The following is a 26,199-nucleotide window of genomic DNA, read 5'->3' as shown; positions in this document are numbered from 1 at the left end:
TGTCAGGTAATATTTAAAGTGGCATGTCTATATTACCCTTCATAAAAAGATGAAAGACCTGAAAAAGAATCTTCGGTACCAAGGTCCTATGGACTGATTTTGTACTTGTCTAGCCAGCCCCCTCAAATGAGTAAGTTAGGACCTTCCTCAAACTTCTCCCTTGGTTCAAGACCCTCCTTAGGTGATTTCAATCAGGCTAGAAATAACACCAGCCTCCAAACCATGAATTTGTGTGTGTGTCACACACCAGACCCAGTGTAGATGCACAATACATAGCAACTCTTACCTTTTGTCCCCTTCACCTGCCCCAGAACTAAACATTCATTTTTCCTCCAGTATCACACACCTCCATTACTGGTCAACTCAAAGTCACCTCCTCAGTTGATAAAACTCTGCTAGTGCTAGAACCCAGCCTCTTTTTTTCAACATTGCTGCCAAAGTTTCAGCTCCGACTCCTGCCACTAACACTCTCTCCTTCCCTTACTTCACCAGATTCCTCTCCCTAAATCACAGAAACATGACACTCTCCCAGAGAGAGGGCTTCTCTCTCTGCAGAAAAAGGCTGCGTCCCCAAGCTCTGGCATCAAACTATGTCTCTCTTGCAGTCTATACTCCAACCTCACAGAACTCTGGGCCTGCAATTACGTTTTACTTATTTGTCTACCACAATACAATGCAAAGCCTTGAAATTAAGGGTGGTATTCAGCCTCATCTCCATTGCCCTGCTCTGAGCTCAGTAAATGTTTGCTGTGCTGACAAACAAAAAGGCACCTGTAGAAGACACAGTTGTCCACTTATTAGAAACACTACACACAAAGGGCCAGTTTTCCCAGAATTTTATTACTGATTCACATTTGAATAGTGACACATTTGTTTTGGATAGCAGAGGAATGAGGTTACTTGGCATACATCGGCAGAATAGGTAAAAACTTATTCTATATAGACGTTATTTCCATAGCTCATAACTAATAAGAAACCCACTGAATAAAACATTTATTTTCCATTCCCAATCCCAGAAGTACCAAGATTTTTTTGTTTCTGTTTTTTGTTTTTTCTTTTTTAAAAAAAGAATAATTTTGCTTTTAAACCAGTCCTTTGCATCAAAGACTTATTCGATGGTCAATTTTACGTGTCAACTTTGTTACAAGCTACAGTCTAGTTATTAAACCAAAAACTAAGCCAAGCATTGTCGTAAATGTTTTTGTTTGTTTAGAGACAGGGTCTTGTTCTGTTGCCCAGAGTGGATGCAGTGGTACAATTCACAGCTCACAGCAGCCTCGATCTCCTGGGCTCAAGCAATCCTCCTGCCTCAGCCTCTTGGGTGGCTGGAACTACAGGCATGTGCCACCACACCCGGCTGATTAAAAAAAAAAAAAAAAAAAAAATTTTTTTTTTAAGAGACAGGGTCTCACTGTGTTGCCTAGGCTGGTCTCAAACTCCTGGGCTCAAGCAATCCTCCCGCCTCAGCCTCCCGAGTGGCTGGGATTACAGGCATGAGCCACCGTGCCTGGTTCCATGTGAAAGTATTTTGTAGATGTGACTGAAGTCCATAATCAGTTGACTTTAAGTGAAGGAGATTATAAGTGGGCCTGACTGAATCAGTTGAAGTCTTAAGGGCAGAGCCGAGTTCCCGGAGAAGAAATTCCACCTGTGAACAGCAGCGCCACCCTGTGCCAGAGAATTCCAGCCTGTTCGTCCAGACAGCTTGTCCTATGGATTGATTTTGTACTTGCCTAGTCAGCCCCCACAAATGAGCAAGCCAATTTGTGCAATAAATCTTTTATCTTCTATTGGTTGTGTTTCTCTGGTAGAACTCTTGACCAATCTACTTCCAGAATAAAAGGGGAAAGAGGATGTAACAGCTGAACAGTTAACAAGATCTAAATAAGGCCTTTACAGGATTGCCTCATTTTGGAATGGGAAGTCGTCAGGCTCCTAGAACATCAGATACCCCATATTCAAACATAAGTTCAAACACATATAACATATGCCACGGCTTCTGTCCAACTGCATTCATTACACATTCGGTTGGCAAATATTTGTTATGAAAGGCACTGGGGAGAGAATGGTGTGCCAGACAGGCATGGTCCCTGCTCTCAGGGAGTTTACAGGATATTGGGACATCATCAGTCATCAAACCAGTAATTATACAAATACTTGATTAATTATAATTATAATGAGTGCTAGGAAATAAAGGATGCTGTTGGCATATTTAGTAGGGGAACTAACCAACGGGGGAGGGCTTTTGGAAATGCCACCAAGGAATGACACTGAAGATAAGATGAGTAGGGCAAGCAGGCAGTAGCCGGGCAGAGGACAGGAGAAGAGCAGTCCAGTCATAGCAGACACTTGTGCAAAGGCCTTAGGCAGCAAACCATCTACATGAATTCGAGATGACCAGTCCGAGCTGTTGTAAATTAGGAATGGGGAACATATAAGATTAAACAGCCACACAAATAAAAGACAATGATTTGTCAAATTTGTCAAATCACTGACAGCAATTTCACGTGTTTAAGCACATAGTGACATGATCGGACTTGTGCTTTAATATTTATCTAGCAGGTGTGTATAGTTTGGAAGGAAGCAAATTGGATTGATGGAGACCAGTTACAAAGCTTTTGTTATAGTCTAGGAAGCAGATGATGAAGGCATGAAAAAGGGCACGGTAATGAGGATGGAGAGACGTGGTTAGCAGCAGAATCAACAAGACACGGAGTTTAGTGTTGGGTGATCTCCCAAGTGGAAGAGTCGGGGCAGGGTGGGAAAGGCCAGATTTGAAAGGGACAATCATGGTCCCCAGTTCTGTTCTGGGCATGCACAAGTTAGAAATTCCTGTAAGATAACCATATGAAAATACGCCTCTGGAATTCAGAAGGGACCTGGCCCAGATAGATAAATTTGGAATTTGCTAGCAGAGAGTCAGAACTTGATGCGGTCAAGCAGGGAGGGAGTATGGAGTGAGAAGACTAAGGATAAATCCCTGGAAGCACCGACATTTTAGGTGAGTGGAAGAAGAGCTTTCAAAAGTGTCTAAAGAGGAGCAATCAAGAGGGTCCCTGTTCGGGCGGGCGTGGTGGCTCATGCCAGTAATCCCAGCACTTTGGGAGGCCGAGGCAGGTGGATCACGAGGCCAGGAGTTCGAGACCAGCCTGATCAACACAGTGAAACCCTGTCTCTACTAAAGATACAAAAAATTAGCTAGGTGTGGCGGTGTGTGCCTGTAATCCCAGCTACTCGGGAGGCTGAGGCGGGAGAATCGCTTGAACCCGGGAGGCGGAGGTTGCAGTGAGCTGAGATAGCGCCATTGCACTCCACCCTGGGCGACACGGAGAGACTTGTCTCAAAAAAATAAATAAATAAAAAATTATCAAAAGGGTCCGTGTTCACACAGGGTGCACTCGTTTACATAAAAATGTTTTCCATGAGCAATTTTAGTTTCAGCCTCTGCGTTTAAAAAGTTGCATACCTTCCCTGAAAAGGAAATAACCAAGCGTAAGGGGAAAACCCAACTTGAATGGACACAAGTAATTTCCAGCTAAGGTGTTTTATACAATAGGTACCACCTCACTGATTACTGTTTGCAACAGTTATTCAGTCTTTGGGACCAACTGTACTTTCTGAAGTTCCTCCTTTTAACACTAATAGCTTGGCTCTTTATGTATAATTAGAGCCAATTCAGGCAATTAATTGTAAGGCTCACCTCAGAACACACTGCTTTAATCTTTCAGAAATCACTGTGTGTCACATTCTTCTAAGAATGCCTCACTTGAAATAAAACACTGAACCAACAGGAATTATTAATTTTAAAAAACTCTAAGAAGAGTGCTCTGACCCCCAAAAGAATCACACAAATTAGTGCAGGCTCAGTGACTAAAAGAACTCCAGCTCCAGGAAAGGACATATTTAAATTACGATCGCACTTTGTCAGATTAGGAACACTTCTTGCCTTAAATCCTCCCCATTAGCATGACACAGGGTATGTCAGGGAAACCTCTACAGTGTGCTGAGCTTCAGAGGGCAATTTGTAAGGCGGCCTTATTAGAGTTTATAAAAACAGGCCCAGCAGAGGCCTCACAGACTCAGCAGGCACAACAGCACGAGGCACAAGTGGGAGCTTAATGAATATTTGATGATGACATTTTTCCTCCCTTGCATGATATGGCAAGGCAGCCCCCAACTTCCCAATGGAACCTATGCCAAAAAGTTGGTTGTTCAAATTTATGACCTGGAAATCAAAACATATACTGTTCCTTTAAAATATGTTATAATTGGTGGAGTCCAGGCCTTGTGGGAAGCCATAACGGAGTTAGAGTTCCTAACCACCACTTACAACAATACTTTAATGAAGAAAACACAGTGCATTACCATTGAAGATACCGCTCCTCCAAGGAGAAGGGAGGGGCTCACGTGGCTCCAAGCTGGGAATCTGGGCAGAGGGTAATAGTAGGGCAGCAATAAGGGGCTGGGGCCAGTGGCTGACACCTGAGAGATCCAAAAGCAAAGCTGAAGATGTAGTGGGTCTTCAGAGTGGGGTCAGGTGGAGACTCCAGCCCTGACAGGGCTGCAGAGATAGAGGAGGGTAGGGAATCCCTATCAAAACGGCATCCGGCTGAGGTCAGGAAATAAGCAGCAGGTGCCAGGAGCAATCTTGCTCTGGCAGGAGCCCTGAAGAGACCGGCAGGCCTGGGGCTGGGACAAACTGAAAGCTGAGCCCTAGGCACAGTCGGATATTAATCAAAGACCATCCCCTTGGGCCCCAGGACACAAGGTTATCCAGTTTCTGAAACCATATTGAAAGTCAAGCACCTGCTCACCTATTTGTACACAGGGATTTTAGGATTAACTAGGTGGTTCAGAACCTCCTTGACTTTTTGGGGGGTTTTTGTTTGTTTGTTTGTTTTTGAGATAGGATCTTACTCTGTAGCCCAGGCTGGATTGGGGCGGTGCAATCATAGCTCACTGCAGCCTCAAACTCATCAGCTCAAGCAATCCTTCTTTCTTAGCCTCCAGAGGAGATGGGACTACAGGTGCGCACCACCACACATGGCTGTTTTTGATTTTTTTAGAGACAGGGTCTTGCTATGTTGCCCAGGCTGGTCTTGAACCTCTGATCCTCCCATCTTGGCCTCCCAAAGTGTTGGAATTACAGACATGAATCACTGCACCCAGTCTTGATTTTATATCTTGCTCTCTCCATGTAGTATAAATTCATGCCCTACACGAATACAGCAAGATACAAAGGCAAGAGTGAGTAGCTTGAGTTTAAACAACCCTCTGTCATTGTCCCAGCCTCTAAGCCATTCCAGCAGAGAGAGAGGTTTTTTGTTTGTTTGTTTTGAAACATTGTCTCACTCTTGTCACCCAGGCTGGAGTGCAGTGGGCAATCTCACAATCTCGGCTCACTGCAACCTCTGCCTGCTGGGTTCAAGAGATTCTTCTGCCTCAGCCTCCCAAGTAGCTGGGATTACAGGCATGTACCACCACACCCAGCTTATTTTTTATATTCTTAGTAGAGGCAGGGTTTCACCATGTTGGCCAGGCTGTTCTTGAACCCCTGACCTCAAGTGATTCGCCGCCTCAGTCTCCCAAAGTGCTAGGATTATAGGCGTGAACCACTGCGCCCAGGCAAGAGGGGTCATTTTTATGTCCATTGTATATGAGGCATATTGTATCTACATTTATCTTCCTAAATTGATATCCAAACCCAAAAGGCCATCAGATAATATCCTTAGGTTGAATCATCTAACAGTAAAATACTAGGGTGTCCTAATTGCAGGGGAAGGTCAGTTTGAAAGTCTCTGCTGGAATTTTTTTAACTGTCAAATTTACTTACAGGTCAGGTGTGGTGGCTCATGCCTGTAATCCCAGCACTTTGGGAGGCAGGAGGATCACTTGAGGTCAGGAGTTCAAGGCCAGCATGACCAACATGGTGAAACCCCATCTACACTAAAAAATACAAAACACAGTTAGCTGGGCATGGTGGCAGGCACCTGTAATCCCAGCTACTCAGGAGGCTGAGGCAGGAGAATCGCTTGAACTTGGAAGGCAGACGTTGCAGTGAACCGAGATCATGTCACTGCACTCCAGCCTGGGTGACAGAGTGAGACCCTGTCTCAAAAAAATAAATAAATAAAAATAAAAATAAATTACCTATAGTCTTTTTCTTTAAGAAAGTCTTATTTTCTAGAGTACATATGGCTATAGCACGGAAAGAGAGAAAAGTGGGAAAAAAAAGGCACCATGTCTTGGAAAGCTTTTTAAGTTATTTGGTAGTTTTTTGTTTGTTTGTTTGTTTGCTTTTTCTTAATGGTAGCCAGGCCGGTAGCCTTCAGGCAAAAGCTTGTGAGGTCTCTGTGAAATCTGCCCAGCCCAATAGGAAAACCTCAGGATACTGCTATTGTAGTGAGAGCGGGCTTCCTTACAGGACCCGGCTCTGTCCATGAAGCCCTCTGTTTAAAAGACCCACTTGAGTGCTTGAAGCTCTCAAATCAGCTCCCTTGGGGACTCACTCTTAAACAGAAGCAGACAAGCCACAATCACCAGATATCTGAGGAAAAACTCAAACATGAAAGACAGATCAAAACAAACATAAAGAAAGTCACTTGGAGGACACCGAGGTTTCCCTGTGCAGGGAGCAGAAAATGTCAATAACCTCAGAGGGGTGACAGAAGATATTGCATCCATCAAACAAGAAAGGGATGCTAAAAAAAAAAAAAAAAAAAAAAAAAAAAAAAAAAAAAAAGAAAGAAAGAAAGAAGAAATTTCAGACATGCAAAACTCAATAGAAAAGCTGGAAAACTGCCTCTTTGAAAACCTAGAAAAAAAAAGAGGAAAAGGAAAATAAGGTTGAGGAAATCTCCCAGAAAGTAGGGCAAGAAGATTAAAAACAAAGAAATATGACAGCAAACATAAGAAAATTAAAGAACCAATGAATCTAGGAAGTCTAATACCCAAATAATCCGAATTTCAGAAAAGAGAACAGAGAAAAGTGAGGGGAAGAAAGCATCAATAAAACTAATGAAGATGTTTCAGATCTTAAAGACCTTAATTTTCCAGACTGAAATGGCACACCAAAGAGGGACAAAAGACTGAATATAAACAGAGAAAACACTACCAACTACCAGACAGAAAAACAAACTTAGGTTTTAGAATGGCTTTGGTCTTCTTAACAATAACTTCAGGGCCGGGCGCGGTGGCTCAAGCCTGTAATCCCAGCACTTTGGGAGGCCGAGATGGGCGGATCACGAGGTCAGGAGATCGAGACCATCCTGGCTAATATGGTGAAACCCCGTCTCTACTAAAAATACAAAAAACTAGCCGGGCGAGGTGGTGGGCGCCTGTAGTCCCAGCTACTCGGGAGGCTGAGGCAGGAGAATGGCGTAAACCCAGGAGGCGGAGCTTGCAGTGAGCTGAGATCCGGCCACTGCACTCCAGCCTGGGCGACAAAGCGAGACTCCGTCTCAAAAAAAAAAAAAAAAAAAAAAAAAAAACAATAACTTCAGAAGCTAGGGGGCAGTGGACTAAAGCCTTGAATATTCTAAAGGAAAATTATGCCCAACCTTGAATTTTAGGCCCAAACTATCAATTAAGAATGAGAATAGTGTAAAAATATTTATAGACATTTAAGATCTCAAAAACTTTACCCTCTCAGGAAGCTAACGGAGGATGTGCTACACTAAAAAGAAAGACAGGGGAGGAAGGAAAGAAGGAAGAGAGGAAAGAAGGAAGGAAGGTAGGAAGGAAGGAAGGAAGGAAGGAAGGAAGGAAGGAAGGAAGGAAGGAAGGAAGGAAGGGAGGGAGGGAGGGAGGAAGGAGGGCGGGCGGGCGGGAGGGAGGGAGGGAAGGAGAAGGAGAAGGAGAAGGAGAAGGAGAAGGAAAGGAAAAGGATGGGAGGGGAGGGGAAGGGAATGGAAGGGAGGGGAGGGGAGGGGAGGGGAAGGGAACGGAAGGGAGGGGAGGGGAGGGGAGGGAAGGGGAGGGGAGGGAGGGACAGAGGGACAAGCAAAGAAGAGGAAAACACAGACATAGAAAGCAGGAGATCCAATACAGGAGAGAGGTGTGTGTTGACAATAAAAAAGGTTTAAGATCAAAACATACGCAAATAAGTATTTTGAAAGGATCTTGAGGGAGGATATCAAATGTACAGGAGATTTTTCTAAAGCTAAGTGGCAACTGGTTTGAAAGAGTCTAATTTAAGAGGTAATAACTTCGAGCTAATTTTAAGAGTATTTTTTTTCTTTCTCAACTATTTGATGATAAGCAAGTATTAACCAAATTAATATTCTATGGGATGGCTCTTTTTTTTTTTTTTTTTAAACAGAGTCTCACTCTGCCACCCAGGCTGGAAGGCAATGGTGCAATCTCGGCTCACTGCAACCTCCGCCTGCCGGGCTAAAGTGATTCTCGTGCCTCAACCTCCCAAGTAGCTGGGACTACAGGCATGTGCCACCACGCCTGGCTAATTTTTTGTATTTTCATTAGAGACGGGGTTTCACTGTGTTGGCCAGGCTGGTCTTGAACTCCTGAACTCAGGTGATCCGCCCACCTTAGCCTCCCAAAGTGCTGGGATTACAGGCATGAGCCACCATGCCCAGCCCGGCACTTTATTTCTAACAAAACTTTGCTAATTGTCACACTGGCACACAAGTTCTCTAAATTCAGTCTCCATAATTTGGTTAATATTTGCTTATCATCAAATAGTTGACAGAAAAAAAAATTCTTAAAATTAGCTTGAAGTTATTACCTCTTAAATTAGACTTTCTCAAACCAGTTACTACCTAGCTTTAGAAAAATTTCTTGTACATTTGATATCCTCCCTCAAGTTTCTTTCAAAATATTCTCTCCACCTCCATCTCCCACCCTCCTCCCCAGACACACACAGCAGCTCTAACTCCAGGTCAGCACACAAGAGGTTCTCATAGGTGACTTCCCCTGCATACTCATGGCATGCAGATGTCCCCAAATTTACTTCTGCAGGTATCTCCTGATGCAGATGTACTCATAGCTGGAAAAACCAACTGCAGTTGGCTGAAAAATACACACCAATCCCACCCTTAAAAAATATGTTCACTTCCTAATCCCCTGAGCTTGTAGATATTACCTTATACGGCTAAGAGAGAATATTACCATATATGACTCCCAAACATATGATTAAGTGAAGGATACTGAGAGGAGGCGCTTATCCTGGATAATCCAGGTGGGCCCTAAATACAATTACATGTATCCTTAAGACAGAGACACAGAGAGTTCTGACACAGACAAAAAAAGAAGACACACACAGAGGAAAAAGGGATGTAAAATAAGACAGAGATTTTGAGTTATGTGGTCACGAGCTAAGGAACACCAAGGACCAGAACCACAGAGAATGAATTTGTGTTGTTTTCAGCCACGAAGTTTGCGGTAATTTATTGCAGTAGCCATGCGAAACCAGTATACCACTCTACCACGGAAGCACTCACAGGTGCACCCACACAAGGCCACCTTTATAGGCAGGGACCCACTGGCTATCGCTTTCTCTTTAAAAACAAAACAAACAAACAAAAACCCCAGCACTTTGGGAGACTGAGGTGGGAGGATCGCTTGAGTCCAGGACTTGAGACCAGCCTGGGAAACACAGGAGACCTAAATTCTCTACTAAAAACAAAACAAACAAACAAAAACAACAACAGGCCGGGTGTGGTGGCTCACATCTGTAATCCCAGCACTTTGGGAGACTGAGGTGGGTAGATCACCTGAGGTCAGGAGTTCAAGAGCAGCCTGACCCATATGGTGAAACCCCATCTGTACTAAAAATACAAAACTTAGCTGGGCGTGGTGGCAGGTGCCTGTAGTCCCAGCTACTTGGGAGGCTGAGACAGGAGAATTGCTTGAACCTGGGAGGCGGAGGTTGCAGTAAGCCAAGATCGTGCCACTGAACTCTAGCCTGGGCAACACAGCAAAACTCTATCTCAAAACAAAGACAAAACAAAACAAAACAAAAAACCCTCCTATAAGAAAGAGTTCGTAAAGAGCTTACTAAAGCCTTTGGTAAGTAAACTAAACCCTATGGTAAGTGATTCAACATAAATCTAATTTTCTATCCCTTTCTTCATCTCGAAAACCAAAGGCTGGATAATGATATCACTAAGTACACAGGTTACATGACAGTGGCCTCATCATTTTGTGCTGACTTTCTGTCCCATTGGCCACTGTATAGAGAAGAAGATGATCAAGTAAGGACACTGTTTTTACTTTGCAGCCTGTGAACTCAGTCTCATTGCTATGTCATGCCTCATAATCCCTAACCACACAACTTTAAGTGCTATCTGGGTTCTCAGTTTCCTTTGTATTGACACAGTATATGCTAGCTTTTTCACCACACATAAACCAGAGACGGGTCTCTTTCGTTTCATTTTACCTGTTGGAAAATACTTTAGTTCTTCACATAAGACAAAAATTAGATGCCAACTTTCTCAAAACAGCCAATAAGAGAAATCCTAATCACGTGGCTGTGTAATACAGTATTAAAAAAGAACTGTGGAAAAATTGGATGCATCATCTGATTAATCAGCATATTAGGTAGGCTCGAGTAGTTGAAGGTTATGTACTAATTCAACTGTGACTAGATTTTAACAGTTTGAAATATCATTTTCAAAAAAGGCAAAATTAATACTTTTTTGCCCAGCCTTTGATATTTTCATAGCCAAGAGCCAAATGCTTCTAAAGTGTGACAAATGATCATTCTAATTAAACTGATCAAACACTTAGCTGTGCTGCTTAGTGATATAATACCCTTAAGAGGATTAGACAAACAATTCTGGAAATACACAAATCTATCATATTTATTAATGAATTAGTGTTTCAATAAGTGACTACATGTAACTTCTCATTTGTCCAAGTCACTGACCTAAAAGTGACTTGGGCATATATACTGGAAATATCTCCTACTGTGCTGCTTGATTTTTTGTCCTCTGCACAGTGTTTGTGCTGAAAAGATCCTTCAGTAAAGTCCAATTTGTCTATTGTTTCCTTTATCATGAGCACTCTTTATGTCCTGTTTAGGAAATCTTTGCTTATTTCCTTTTTCTAGAAGCTTTGTTGTTTTACCTTTCTCAGAACTACAATCTATCTGGAACTGTTATTAGAGATCCAGAACTTATTAGATCAGGTAGAATTCTAAGACTTCTTTCTCCCCCATCACTTCTCACTGACATCATCTGGGGCTAACTACAGGCTCCCTTGTTTCTTTAAGGCCATTACAGCCATTGTCCACACCACAGAGAACTGAAGGCCACTGAAGCTTCTCTTTTCTTCCCATCCACCAGCCTTCATCTTTGGCTTCCTCCCTTCCCTGTCTACTTAATCATGAGCCATCACTCCAACTTCTTTTTAGCACTCTCATTTCCCCCCAACTCACTCACTCAAACACAAATCCCAACCCTGGCAAGGAAAAGACATTATGGGCCAGTTGGCTTTGGAGCTACAGGAAACTGGGTTTGAAATCTGATTATACAATTTACAAACTGCAGGAGCTTGGCAGTCAGTTGACGTTTCTATTTTCTCATCTGTGAAACTGAGAAAGGCTGGGCCTCACAGTGGGGGAAGGTGGGGTAGAGTGTGGAGGTAAAGGATTAACAATACCAACACCTTGTAGGCCTATTGTAAGGATGAGAAATAATGTTTGTTAAGACTCTGGTGCAGAGTAGGCACCGAATAAGTAAATGAATAGTAGCAAAAAAGAATCAATGAATCAATAAAACTGCCAGCCAACTCACTCAACTGCACTGATAGAGTAACTCTCCCTCTCAGGTGGGCTTCCAATGGTAAGCTCTTTCCCCTTCACCGCACTGGCTACGTTAACTTTTACCACAATCCCTCAAGACCTCCACTTCACTCCTCTGCCTGCCTCCTCACTTTCAACAGATATTTGGAGGACTTCTGCTTCTGGCCAAGATGAAGGACTGAATTTATCTTCCTGTTGGAGACAACCAAGAAGTGGACAAAACATACAAAGAAATAGTTTTCAAGATATTATCAGGCAACAAAAGACAGTGATCCCCAAGAGAGAGGAAAGGAGTGAAGTGAGTCCTAAGAAAGACTATACTAGGTTACTGCCTTGAGTGAGGTTCCAGCAGTGGCACAGGGAGGGGGAACCCAGGCCCACGGCAACAGACTTGAGCTGACAGTTCAGAAAATCCAAGGCAGCTGTAGTCCAAAGGAAAAGAGAGATATTCACAGAGAGATTTCCAGAGATCTGCAGAGAGTTCCCCTCAAGAATTCAGTGAGGCCAGGCAGGGTGGCTCACACCTGTAATCCCAGCACTTTGGGAGGCCGAGGCAAGTGGATCACTTGAGGTCAGGTGTTTGAGACTGGCCTGGCCAACAAGGTGTAACCTCCCCTCTCTACAAAAATACAAAAATTACCTGGGTGTTGTGTGGCGTACACCCATAGTCCCAACTACTCAGGAGGCCAAGGCATGAGAAACGCTTGAACCCCGCAGGTGGAGGTTGCAGTGGGCAGAGATCGCGGCACTGCACTCCAGCCTGGGCAACAGAGTGAGATTCTGTCTCAAAAAAAAAAAAAAAAAGAAAGAAAAGAAAAGAATTCAGTTAATTCATGCTCATAGGTATAAGGAAACCAAAGAGGCTTGAGAAAAAAACACTAGAATGCACTAGATATGACAGAACAGTACCCACATTCATAGAATCAAGAACAATCTGCTCCCACCTGCCAAACTAGAAAGTCTCATGATTCAACGGACATTAGGTACAGTATACAGAAGGGTCTTGCCCGGTTCGTGGCAATAATTAGCCTTAAATTGAGCACTATCTGGTCCCAATAATGAAATCTTAAAGCCAAGACCTTAAAGAGTCAAACTATTTACAAGTAAATTAATTGCATCACAGAACAAAGCTCAAGAACATTTAAAGGAATGCAAAAATATTCAGCACTCAACAAGGTAAAATTCCCAATATTTAGCATCCAGTGAAAAATTACCAGGCACATAAAGAAGCAGGGAAATACGACTCATGGTAAGGAGATCCTGACCCAGAGCTGTCACAAAGATTAGAATTAGCTGGCAAGAATATTAAAAACAGTTATAATTATATTCCGTATGTTCGAAAAGTTAAGTAGAGATATGGAGATATTTTTAAAGACCCAAATAACACTTCTAGAGCTGAAAACTACAAAGTCACAAAGTCTGAAATTAAAAATACATCCTTGGATGAGATTAATACTGTAGACATTGCCAAAGAAAAGATGACTAAATGTGGGCCAGGCGCAGTGGTGTGAGCCTATAATCCCAGCTACTCAGGAAGCTGAGGTGGAAGGATAGCTTGAGCCCAAGAGTTCAAGTCTAGCCTGGGCAACATAGTCTCACCTCATAAACTGAGGGGAGACTCTACCTCAATTTAAAAAGAAAAAATTAAAAGAAACTGAGCGTAAAGACACAGCAATCGAAACTATCCAAAGTGAAACAGAGAAAAGAGAACTTTAAAAACTGAACGGAGCCTCAATGAGCTGTGAGACAATTTTAAGCAGCCTAACATACAGTACATGGACTCCCCACAAAAGACAGAATCATGAAGAAAAAAACAGAAAAACCTATGTGAAGAAATAATAGCAGAAATTTGTTCAACTTTCTTGAAAATGAAAATCCCACAAATTCAAGATGCTCAATGAATCTCAGTGGCACAAGAGACATGAAGAAAACCACATCAAGGTACATCATGATCAAATTACTCAACACCAATGATAAAAATAATCTTTTTATTTCTTTTTTTCTTTTCCTTTTTTTCTTTTTTTTTTTTTTTTTGAGACAGAGTCTTGCTCTGTCACCCAAGGTGGAGTACAGTGGCACAACCTCAGTTTACTGCAACCTCGACCTCCCAGGTTCAAGTGATTATCCTGCTTCAGCCTACTGAGTAGCTGGGGTTACAGGTGCCCACCACCACGCCCAGCCAATTTTTGTATTTTTAGTAGAGACAGGGTTTCACCATGTTGGCCAGGCTGGGCTCGTACTCCTGACCTCAAGTGATCTGCCACCTCAGCCTCCCAAATTGCTGGGATTACAAGCGTCAGTCACAGCACCCGGCAGATAAAAAGAAATCTTAAAGCAGCCAGAGAAAAAAGATACAATATGCACAAAGATAAGGATAATAGATTTCTCATTGAAAACAATGCAAACAAGAGGCTACATCTTTAAAGCACTGAAAAGAAAAATACAATCTACCTAGAATTTTATACCCAGTGAAAGTATCTTCAAAATTGAAGGCAAAATAAAGACATTTTCAGACACACAGAAGTGAAAAAGTTATCACCATTGGAAATAAGAAATGTTAAAGGAAGTCCTTTTAAGCAGAAAGAAGATGATTCCAGATGGAAATATGGATCTGCAAAAAGGAATGAAAGGCACCATAAATGGTAAATACATGGTAAATACATAAGATTTTGTGAATTATCATTTACATATCTTTAAAAGATAACTTTTCAAACAAAAGCAGCACCAATATATTGTGGGGTTTATTACATAAATATGACAACAATAGCACAAAAGTCAGGAAGAGGAAAAAAACAAAGGATATTATAAGGTTCCAATACTATAAGTACTCACTGTAGTGTCAGATTGGAATGGCTGATTAAAAACTGACCCAAAGTCTACCTGGATTCCGCCATTCCCGAAAGGAACTAAGTCTACTATGTGACTTGATCTTAAAGCTGACATCACATCTGATAAAGCACTATAACTGCAGTTAACAAGCACATGTAAGAATGGTCATGGGAACACTAATTGTCAGGCACACTTCTCACGTTGAACAAATGCCACAGGTCCCCGTCAGTATTTTTTCTACATCTGTACATACATGTTTTCACAAATTAACTCTATGTGGACCATGTGCCAAGTCAGGATGATTTAGTGTCCAGGCATGTGATGGTCAGTACAGGTCTAGCACTGGCTTGGACACCTCACTCAATTCTCAGACCCTCAGTTTCCTCATCTACAAAATTACTTCTAAGATACTTTCTGTGATTTGGGTAATGCTGGAAAGGCTAATGTTCTAGTTAAGTCTTAGATATTGAGCCACTAAGAAAATATGTCTCTGGGGCCGGGCACGGTGGCTCAAGCCTGTAATCCCAGCACTTTGGGAGGCCGAGACGGGCGGATCACAAGGTCAGGAGATCGAGACCATCCTGGCTAACACGGTGAAACCCCGTCTCTACTAAAAAAATACAAAAAACTAGCCGGGCGAGGTGGTGGGTGCCTGTAGTCCCAGCTACTTGGGAGGCTGAGGCAGGAGAATGGCGTAAACCCAGGAGGCGGAGCTTGCAGTGAGCTGAGATCCGGCCACTGCACTCCAGCCTGGGCGACAGAGCGAGACTCCGTCTCAACAACAACAACAACAACAAAAAAAAAAAAAAAAAAAAGAAAATATGTCTCTTGCCGGGTGCGGTGACACACAACTATAATCCCAGGTACTCAGGGGGCTGAAGCCAGGAGCTGGAGGCTGTAGTGCACCATGATCATGTCTGTGAATAGCCATTGCACTCTAGCCTGGGCAACGTAGTGAGACCCTCATCTCAAATAAATAAATACATAAATAAGAAAATACATCTCTTGATACAAAATATTCTCAAAGTAACCCCAAAAGAATCATTATATTGGAAAATGGCCATTTTTTCCCTCTCAAGTTGTCATTTTGAGTTGATTCTATGAAAATCAGTTGCCTGCCAACTGCTAACTCCCAACATTGCCCACTAATATTTTCTTTAGACAGAGTAACCATGATTCTTAATCTTCAAATCAGAAAGGTGAATTTAATCTTAATTCTAAATGAAATATTAATATACATTTGTAGAGTCTACAATTTCAGAAATATTTATTTGGCCCAGGCGCAGTGGCTCATGCCTATAATCCCAGCACTTTGGGAGGCTGAGGCGGGCGGATCATGAGGTCAGGAGATCAAGACCATCCTGGCTAAAAACCCCGTCTCTACTAAAAATACAAAAAATTAGCCAGGCGTGCTGGTGGGCACCTGTAATCCAGCTGCTCAGGAGGCTGAGGCAGCAGAATGGCGTGAACGTGGGAGACAGAGCTTGCAGTGAGCTGAGATCACACCACTGCACTCCAGCCTGGGTGACAGAGCAAGACTCCGTCTCAAAAAAAAAAAAAAAATTATCTGGAATTCCTAAAGCATTTCTGGAAGTCCTAAAGAAAATCTGTTTTAGAAAGAAAATTTCAAGGAATTATAGAAAATAGCATTAAAATCAAGGAACACCCCTGTACAACACTCCATCACCATCCTCAAAAAGAGATTACTAACTTCTTATAACAGTAATCATCTATGCCAGCAGAGGAAAAAGGAAGAAAGTTACATCATGATTTGTGGGCAGTTTTTAGAAGTGTCTGAAGAGCCAGGCACAGAGGCTTACACATGTAATGCCAGCACTTTGGGAGGCCAAGACAAGAGGATCACTTGAGGTCAGGACTTCAAGACCAGTCTGGCCAAAAGGGTGAAACCCCGTCTTTATTAAAAATATAAAAATTAGCCAGGCATGGTGACACACACCTGTAGTCCCAGCTACTGGAGAGGCTGAGGCAGGAGAATCACTTGAACCCGGGAGGCGCGGGTTGCAGTGAGCTGAGATTGTGCCATTGCACTCGGGCCTGGGTGACAGAGAGAGACTCCATCTCAAAAGAAAAAAAGTGTCTGAAGAAACAGAACCTTGCTTGCATTTAACTCATATGTTATTGATTTGCATATAAATGTCAAATGGCCCATTTCAAAAGCAAAAAGAGCAACTAAAAAGCTCCAGCACCTCCAACTTAAAGAAATGTGCTTTAATCTTTGTATATTTTATTGCTGGCTTTGAAAAATGTAATCCCTAAACCTCGTTATTTCACAAAATTTGGCCAGCTCACAAAGAATAATTAGGCATTATTCTCGAAGAATTTTTTAAAAATATTTCCTACACAGAGAAATAATTGTCAGTTAGCTACCCAATAATGGACATTTTGAGACTCGAAGTGCAGCACTGCCTTATCCAAATATGTGTTTTCCTTCAAAGTTTAAAGGGAAAAAGCTGAAAGTTTTTTCCCCCAGTGTTCCAAAAGATTAGAATGTAAACACAAACCAAACAGAACTATAATTAGCATTTCAAATGGCAAACAATGTACAGTATAATTTTATACAAATCAATTAACAAAAATTGTATATTTAACAACACTTACTGAATGTCCACTATGTACAAGGCTATGTGATGTGGGAGTTAAAAAGATGAATACATAGAGCTTTCTAGGTCTATGAAAAGCCCCTTAATAGCATTAGTTTTGGGGATTTAACAAATGAAAAAAAAAAAAAAAAAAAAACCCTTAATGGTTATCCTGCAGAGGCTCCCCATGACATTTGAGCAGTCACTTACAGGCAGCTAAAGGTTGAAGACTCAATATGTCAGAGAGCCAGGCAACCACAGGATTTGGCCCCAAACCTAAGCAATAAAATCAGTCAGCCTTCTAGAAAGACCCAGAAAAACACTTAGCAGTAAATACCCAAGCATTCCCTCAGAAGCAAATTAACAGAAATATTAAGTGTGTAGAAAAAGAGTAATGGTAGGGGTTTAAGGGAGAACAGAAGAGGACAGAAAATAATGTGAATTTTTATTTGTTGAAAGCAGAATTTCACAGTCTAATCAAAATTTAAAACGCTGCCTTTGGATACTGACACATGAAAGCTCTCATTTGATTTAAGAAAATTGAGTTTTATGTGTATGTTTCTTTTAATCACCCATAGGGATTAATAATTTTGGTCATATTTTACTATGTGCCAGATAGTATTTATGCACCGAACATGGCAAAGCCTGAGTGAAGAATCCAGAACATCCAATGGATTAGATGCATCTAATTTCTTCTCAGAATATAACAAATGTACAAACTGTCATATCTAATAGTCACTAAACACCAACAATATACCCAAGGCCAACTGAGTTAGACAAAGTTGAATTTGAAAGAAATGTTCTATTTGAATGTTTATTACTTGAAAAACTGAGATCCAATTAAATTATCCTTGGTCATTTTAGCTATTGTACCTTTGGGGGTACTATTTCTGTAACAACAACTCCCTAACATTGCTGGCAATATGTGGTGAGTTTTTACTCTGGGCCAGAAGTTCACAGAACACTTGACACAACTGGAGAGTTAAGCCCTAATAGTATGTCCATATTACAGATAGCATGTCCGTATTACAGATAGTACACCCACATTACAGACAAGGAAACCACCTTGGGCAGATTACTTAACCTCTTTGTGCTGCAGTTCTCTTATTTATTTATTTATTTTTGAGATGGAGTCTCACTGTCATCTAACCTGGAGTGCAGTGGTGCAATCTCGGCTCACTGCAACCTCTGCCTCCTAGGTTCAAGCGATTCTCCTGCCTCAGCCTCCTGAGTAGCTGGGACTATAGGTACATGCCACTACTCCCAGCTAATTTTCGTATTTTTAGTAGAGACTGGGTTTCACCATGTTGGCCAGGCTGGTCTCGAACACCTGACCTCAAGTGATCCACCCGCCTTGGCCTCCCAAAGTGCTGGGATTACAGGCATGAGCCACTGCGCCCAGCCTCAAAGTTATTTTTAAAAGGTATAAGTTCAATAAGAAAGAAGCAAAGACTAACATGAATTGACACTTGTAACATCTCCAAAAACCTGAAAAATCTAAACAATTACTTAAAATCCGTTCATTCATTCCAAAAATATTTATTCAACACCCACCATGTGCTAGGTCCAGAGAATCCAGCACTAGCTAAGCTAGACATTATCAATGAGGAGCATGTTCTCACTTATTTGTGGGAGCTAAAAATTAAAACAATTGAACTCATAGAGATAGAAAGTAGAAGGATGGTTACCAGACGCTGGGAAGAGTAGTGGAGAAGTTAGGGGGGAAGTGGTTGGCTAATGGGTACAAAAAAATAGAAACAATGAATAAGTGAGCTGGGAGTGGTGGCTCATGCTTGTAATCCTACACTTTGGGAGACCGAGGCAGAAGGATCCCCTGAGCCCAGGAGGAGTTCAAGACCAAACTAGGCAACATAGGGAGACTCTGTCCCTTAAAAAAAAAAAAAAAAAAAAAAAGGAAAAAAGAAACAATGAATAAGATCTAGTATTTGATAGCACAACAGATGACTATATTCAATAATAATTTAATTGTACATTTTAAAATAACTCAAAGAGTATAATTGGATTGTTTGTAACACAAAGGATAAATGCTGGAGATGATGGATACCCCATTTGCCCTGATGTGATTATTACACATTGTATTCCTGTATCAAAATAGCTCACATACCCCATAAATATATACACCTATTATGTATCCAAAAAAATTAAAAATTTAAAAACACCTCTACATATAAAGCAGATACCATAATGCACATTTTCAAACATCAGCCTGGATATCTATTATCACATACTTGAGATGTTTAAACCTTACTAAAAGCTCCCACAGCAACTCCACTATTTTCTTTAAAAAAAAAAATTTTTTTTTGGCTGGGCACAGTGGCTCAGGCCTGTAATCCCAGCACTTTGGGAGGCCGAGGTGGGCAGATCACGAGGTCAGGGGCTCAAGACCAGCCTGACCAATATGGTGAAACCCCATCTCTACTAAAAATACAAAAATTAGTCGGGCGTGGTGGCACACACCTGTAGTCCCAGCTACTAGGGAGGCTGAAGCAAGAGCATTGCTTGAACCCAGGAGGTTGCAGTGAGCCAAGATTGCGCCACTGCATTCCAGCCTGGGTGACAGAGCGAGATTCTGTCTCAAAATAAATAAATAAATAAATAAATAAATAAATAAATAAATAAAATTGATACTACACACCAAGATTCTTCATATTTCTTTTCATTACAGTCAAATACCTTTGACTCTCCTTTTCTTCTTTTCTAGGACAGTAGTTTTAGTTTTTAAACCAATCCATTTCATTTTCTCCAAACTTGAGAACTCCTATCTCAATCAGCAGTCCCTCCTAATGAGAAGCCTTGGATCTCTCCTGGTAGCCCCCACCTATCTGTTCCCTAAACTTACTGTATAAATGCTTTGAGTGGTTCACTGTTGGAAAATCTCTCATGGCTCCCTCAACTTCTGTTCAAATCATTTTCTAAGTCCACAACAGCCTTCTTCTCAGCATGACCACTTCCTGCTCAACCTTTTTGCAAATTTCTTCCATGAACTCTGGGAAACTCATGCCTATGCACAGGGACTGCATCTTCATCTTTCAACTAATATCTTGTAGGCCTATTGTCTTGTGACAACTCTATTGTCCTTATTTTCTTTTTCCTTAGAACCTTAAAATATAATCACTGGTCCATGCATGATCCTCTTTCCTTTTTTTTAATACAGCATCTGCCCCCATCCAAAGTTTCAATTACCCATGGTCAATCAGGTTCTGAGAATAGGTGAATACAGTGTAATAAGATAATTTGAAAGAGCGAGAAACCACATTTACATAACTTTTTATTACAGTATAGTGTTAAAAATTGTTCTGTTTATTATGATTGTTGTTAATCTCTTACTGTACCTAATTTATAAATTAAATTTTATCATAGATATGTACATATGGAAAAGAAGAATATACATAGGGTTTGGCACCATCGGAGGTATCAGGCATCTACTGGGGGACTTGGAACATACTCCCTTTGGATAAGGGGGGAATTACTGCACAATGATCACCTAGGAACTCACCACAAAACTGAAGGACTAGGTCATTATCAATAACTAACATCCGTGTGTGTTCCTCCCCACATGCTACCCTCTAGTCCATATAAAAGATAACTGCCATCCTAAGTTTTATGTTCATCATTCTCTTGCTTTCTAAAAAGATGTGTATTTCAACAGACACATATGCAAAACAGAAGTGCATGTTTGTATTTAGTGTTTGTATTTGATTGTTTCCCTGGCTTATGTAAATTAGTACAACCATTTGGGAATATAATTTGGCAATACTTAATAAGTTGAATATTCACATAACCTACAAACCAGCAATTTTATTCCTTGGTATTAACCCAAGAGAAATACTGGCACGTGTGCCCAGGAAACATGAATAATCAGAGCAACACTGCAAATCTCAAAAAATAACAAAATTAAAAAAAAAATAAATGGTCACTGAGAGGAGAAGAGAGAAACATACTGCATTATAAGACACATAATGGATTATTTTACTGCAGTGAAAGTCAGTGAACTACAACTACATACAGTATGAATGAATCTAGAGATATAATATTGAGTGAGAAAAAAAAAGTTCCAGAAGTCAATGGATAGTATGAGACCCTTTTCCCCCAAGATTTAAAGTTTTAAACAAGTATCATAATTATGACCTAATCTTTGCAGCAAAACAACAACAAAATCCTTCTTTTGAGAATGTATGCCTTATCTTTCAAAACTATATTATCTTCTCTCTACTCCAACAGTTTCATGAGTAAAGTCACAAGAACTTTTATCTCCTTATGCAGTGTACCTAATCCGGTATCTGTGGTGATACTAAGACCTCCAACCACAAAGATTTCATCTTGGAAGGACTTTATTTTTCTCCTTTAAGTAAAGTTAACTTAAGGTTAGAGCAATCTAGGGATAAGAAAACTTACATATGTGATTCTTGTAAAAGTCCAGCAGAACTACCTCATACTAAAGCCAAGAGTCACCTGACAAGTCATAGTAATCTGAAACTGAGGTATCGCCAAAGGTAATCCATCCACTGAATATATAATGGCGTTATCAACATTGAATCCAAAAATATGAGCAAAACCAGGATTTTTAGGCTTTCTAAAAGCCTGAACTTTTAATTTCAAAATATTTCCTTTTTACCTTAAGAAAAATTATTTTTTAGGGAAAAAATATATGAACTCCAACTGCAAAAGAATAATAAGAATAAAATCTACCAATCAGGGCCTTTCCCAGTGAGGGCTATGCATATTCTCTGTAAGTGATTATTGCTGAATTACACTGCAGCTTCCCTTCGACCTTGGGAACCCTGCTCACTCTCAGAGTTACTGCGAGGTCTTCTGTTTCGTTTATTATTAGTCTTTGTCTCTGCAATGCTGTAGCATGTGATAGAAATATCAACGTTGTGAGCTTGCAGTACCCAAAACCGTAGAAATGTTTCCAAAAAATAAAGCGGGGGTTGAGGGGGGGGATGAAAGAAAGAAAAGAAACAAAAACAAAACAAGAGGAAAACAAAGTTAATGGTATTAAGATGGGAAATTTCTCATTTTTACCTTGTGAAGACTACATTTCCTAATCAGCTTAGTGATATATAACCATTAGTATGCAATTTTTAAATTTAAGAAAAGATGTCCAAGAACATTATTTAGAAAAAAAATCACAACTGAATATAATAGACAATTGGTCAAACTTAGCCCAGCAATTTAAAAATGAAAGTTCCTATAGAAAAAACCTTACAGGATTTTTTGTCCAGAAGAGAGAAATAATCTGGCAACCCAGTGGGTTCACTTAGTTTCGTGTCATTTGCTTCATGTCCATTATGTAATGCTTCCCCTAGCTTTAGGTCTCTATGTTTAAGCAACCGTTCAGGTATATCACAGAATTGTCACAAAATCAGTATCTGGTTATAACTTTCAAAAACAGCTTAAAAGGTGCCTTGCAGATGTGTCTATATGCAGCAGAAGCTTTGGGGAGAAAATCTGCTGGTGTCATTACTTCTCCAGGCTTCCTCCCCAGGTCTCCCATTCCCTCCTCCCCCAGCATCCCCGGCGACACGATCTGCGGGCAGCTCCCGGCTTGATGCAGGGGAAGCACGTCTTGACTGCAATGCAAACCCTGTCCCGGTCTGAACCAGGGAAGGAAGACTTGGCCCTGGCCGGGGGTGTGGACGAAGGCTGCAGGCAGGGATGCAGGGGCGCCAGCAGCGGGTGGGCAGGGGTGCCCCGCGAGGGCAGTCCGCAGTGCACGCGCACAATAAAACCCAATGCACAACTTCCCCAGCCGCTCCTCTCGGCTTCCCGGATTCCCTGAAAGGTGCGGCGTAGGCGTTAGCTCGCGCGGGCGCGGGCGCTCTCACCCGCGCGGGTTCGGTTTTCCGCTGACAATTACATCAGTCCTTCTCCCTACCCCTGCTTCAATCCCCAGGCAGCCTGCAGGGAGCAGGGGCGCCGGCCCGCGCGAGGGAATGCGAGCGCGAGTGGCAGGCAGCCGGAATTCCCTGGCAACGAGGGGGAGGGAGGGCGGCAAACCGGGACCGCGCTACAGACGCCCCCTCCCATCCCGGCCGCGGGAATGGGCTGCCACCGCCGCCCCCACTTCCCTGTAGCCCGGGCTATCGGCCGGCGGCGCCTGCAGGGGGACGGCGATGCCCTGGGGGCCCAAAGCTGCGGCTGCCCACCCACGCGTCCCTCGGGGTCCTCAGCCAGCCGGAGGCGCACAATGCCCCCGGGCCGCGATGCGGGCACCGTGGCTCCCGCCCCGGGCAATCCCTTTGCAGCTAGGACACCTACCTGGAGGGCGAGCGGTGGCGCCACGGGTTCTGCGGCGGCTGCGCGGCTGCGGCGGGAGGCAGGAGGCGGAAAGCCGGCCCCGGCAGGCGGACCGGAGCGCGGGCTAGCAGAGGAGAGGAGGAGGCACAGGCGCCGCCTGCACTGAGCGGCGATCTCCAGCACCGACAGCGGCGGCGGCGACCGTGCTGCGCCTCCAGTGGTCCGCGGCGCCGCAGCCCCTCCTCTCCCACGGGCGGGGCGCGCTGGCGGGGCGGCGCTCCCGGCTCCCCGCCCCCGGCTCCCGCCTGTCCGCCCGGCTGGAGTGGAGCGGCCAGTGGCCGGGGCTCACGCTGCGCACCCACCCTACCGGGCGCCCCTCCCTGCGCCGCCAGATGGGCCGGGGATCCCGCAGCCGGCGCCCTGCGCCCTGGTCACGCGGGGTCCCAGAGCCGGGGCTCTCCCCTGGCCTGGCCTCCGTGGGAATCCGTGGTGTCCCGAGATCACCCGCCGTGGAAACCCCGAGCTGCCATCCGCGGGCCTGCGCTCAGTAGCGGGAGCCCTCGCCCGAGAAGTCCGGCGGAGGTGGGCCGGCCGCTGTCTGGAAGGGTGACCCAGAAGGGCTCCAGCGCTCGGGGCCAGGAGCGCCGCGGCAGGGAGCACTGCTGGAGACCGGATTCCGAAAGGAACGGCTGCCTGGCGGCCTCCGCTCGGTGCTGCCAAGCCCCTGTCCCTGGGCGCCCTTCTGAGGTCGTCATTTCATACACTTACGCGACTGTGCGTGCCTGCTCCCGTCCCTGACTCACTCGGGAGCAAAAACTTCTCGGGCCCAGAGAAACACCTGGGTTCTGCGAAAGGAAGAGCCGGTTCCTTCAAGCCCCTGGCAAAGCCCATCAAAGTCAGTCAGTTCCACCTCACCACAGCCCTTAAACCCTTCCACACTCCAGGCCACTCCCGGCCTGCGTTCGGAGAGCAGATTAATCTAAAGGCAAATTTGCTAGGAGGGACGGGGTAATGTAAACATTTGTACAGACATTCTGTAAACAAGTGACTGAGGACATGTCAATATTTCAAGGCATTTGTGTCATCATCATCTGGGTGTGGGAGGCGGAGGGGAGTCCAGAGGACATCGACTGGACCTAACGGGAGCTGTTACAGAACATGCTGGGGTGCCTTCAAAAATGGAAGATACTGCTTACTAATGAGGCAACTGTGATGGCATTTCATTGTGCCCTGTGCTGACAAAATGATTTGCTATGAACTATGCACTCCTTCCCACAGTTTCTCTTGAATCTCCAATCTTACCTGTTGGATTAGCTTTTTCCACCTAGACTAGCAATGTTCTCATGTCCTCTTGTCACAAAATAATAGATGCGGGACGCTGCGACAATGGCAGCTTGTCCTTCATTCCTTTGCTGTGAAGACAGGCTCCTCAAGGGAGCAGTTGGGATGCTGACCTCTGCTTCATCACCCTTTCTACTCCTCCTTCTATCTGAGTTCCATTAACAGAAACTCTACTGAAATGGCTTTCTCCCTTAAAAGAAAAAAAGCTAAAACCCATAGATTTAAAAAGAAATACAAAAGTGTGAATGAAAATGAGAGAGTACACATAGCACACAGAATCTTTACCTAAAGAAGTTCTCTAGGCCCAGCACAGTGGCTCACGCCTGTAATCCCCGCACTTTGCGAGGCGAGGCGGGCGGATCACTTGAGGTCAGGAGTTCAAGACCAGCCTGACCAACATGGTGAAACCCTGTCTCTACTAAAAGTACAAAAGCTAGCGGGATGTGGTGGCAGGCACCTGAAATCCCAACTTCCTGGGAGGCTGAGGCACAAGTATCACTTGAACCAGGGAGGCAGAGGATGCAGTGAGCCGAGATCATGCCACTGCACTCCAGCCTTGACTACAAAGTGAGACCCTATCAAAAAAAAAAAGAAAAAGAAAAAGAAAAAAAAAAGAAGAGGTTATCTAATTTTCTCTCTCAACCCCTAATAGCAGAGAACCATAAACTATGGGGGAAGAGAAAGAACTACCACAACCTAAATCTCATGTTTTAATGTAAGAATGTTCTCACGCTTTTCACTCTATTCCATAGTATCTATGTGTGTTTTAATACTTTTAAAAATGGTTTTAAACATCAGGGAAAAAAAATTTCCCCCACTGTCTCATTGATTAATGGTCAAATAAGAGGTAACGGTACTACACCCATCCATCTGGGGAAATGGGTGGATTAAACACAGCGGGCTGTACAGAACTACAGATCAAGGCAGTTTCCTCACTCATTTGTGCGTCATTGTATTTTGAAAACTCAGACTGGCATAGATATGTAAATATGAATAACAGGCTTTTCACTGCTTTTTGAGCTATGGCAGGATTATTGCTCAAAAAAGTGCCAGAGAGCAATGTTTTCATTAAGCGTACATTCTTGCTGAGTGTTAAAGTCACAAGTCATATGTTGACTAAGAAGATCTTGGCTTCCCTAATCCATCCCTTTTGTCTCAGAAAATACTTGTTCGTGGACTTTTCCAGTGAAGAAAGTTAATGATGTTCTTAAAAGTCCATCAATGCTGTAATTCCATCACATACAAATGAACTGAGCCTCATAGGAATCATAGTTTCCACCATCAATTCATCCAAGTCCCGCTTAATTTTCATTGCATTTTCTTAGATGAGTACTATTTTAGCTGGAGTTTTTAGGAAAGCTGAAGTGCTAATGCTTCCTTGAAAGATGCAAACCCAGGGCAACAAAT

At 43.0% G+C, this 26,199-nt stretch overlaps 1 protein-coding gene across 28 annotated transcripts in view; it reads right to left on the bottom strand.

Moving 5' to 3' along the window:
- The window catches only part of OSBPL6 (oxysterol binding protein like 6), a 207,998-nt gene extending 183,560 nt beyond the window's left edge, over positions 1-24,438 (bottom strand). For 25 of the 28 annotated variants that reach the window (XM_077957248.1, XM_077957250.1, XM_077957257.1 and 22 more), the window contains exon 1: positions 23,473-23,638. The gene's annotated coding sequence lies outside the window, so the exon portion shown is untranslated. Of the gene's footprint in view, positions 1-23,472; positions 23,639-24,219 lie in introns of those variants that run through there. The other 3 variants (XM_077957254.1, XM_077957262.1, XM_077957270.1) reach the window with 1 other exon arrangement.
- Positions 24,439-26,199: the final 1,761 nt, after the last annotated feature.

This window comes from Macaca mulatta, chromosome 12, assembly GCF_049350105.2.
Source record: "Macaca mulatta isolate MMU2019108-1 chromosome 12, T2T-MMU8v2.0, whole genome shotgun sequence".
Lineage (NCBI taxonomy): Eukaryota > Metazoa > Chordata > Mammalia > Primates > Cercopithecidae > Macaca > Macaca mulatta.
Note: the sequence above shows the minus strand (reverse complement) of the source record. Positions and strands in the feature narration are given on the sequence as shown.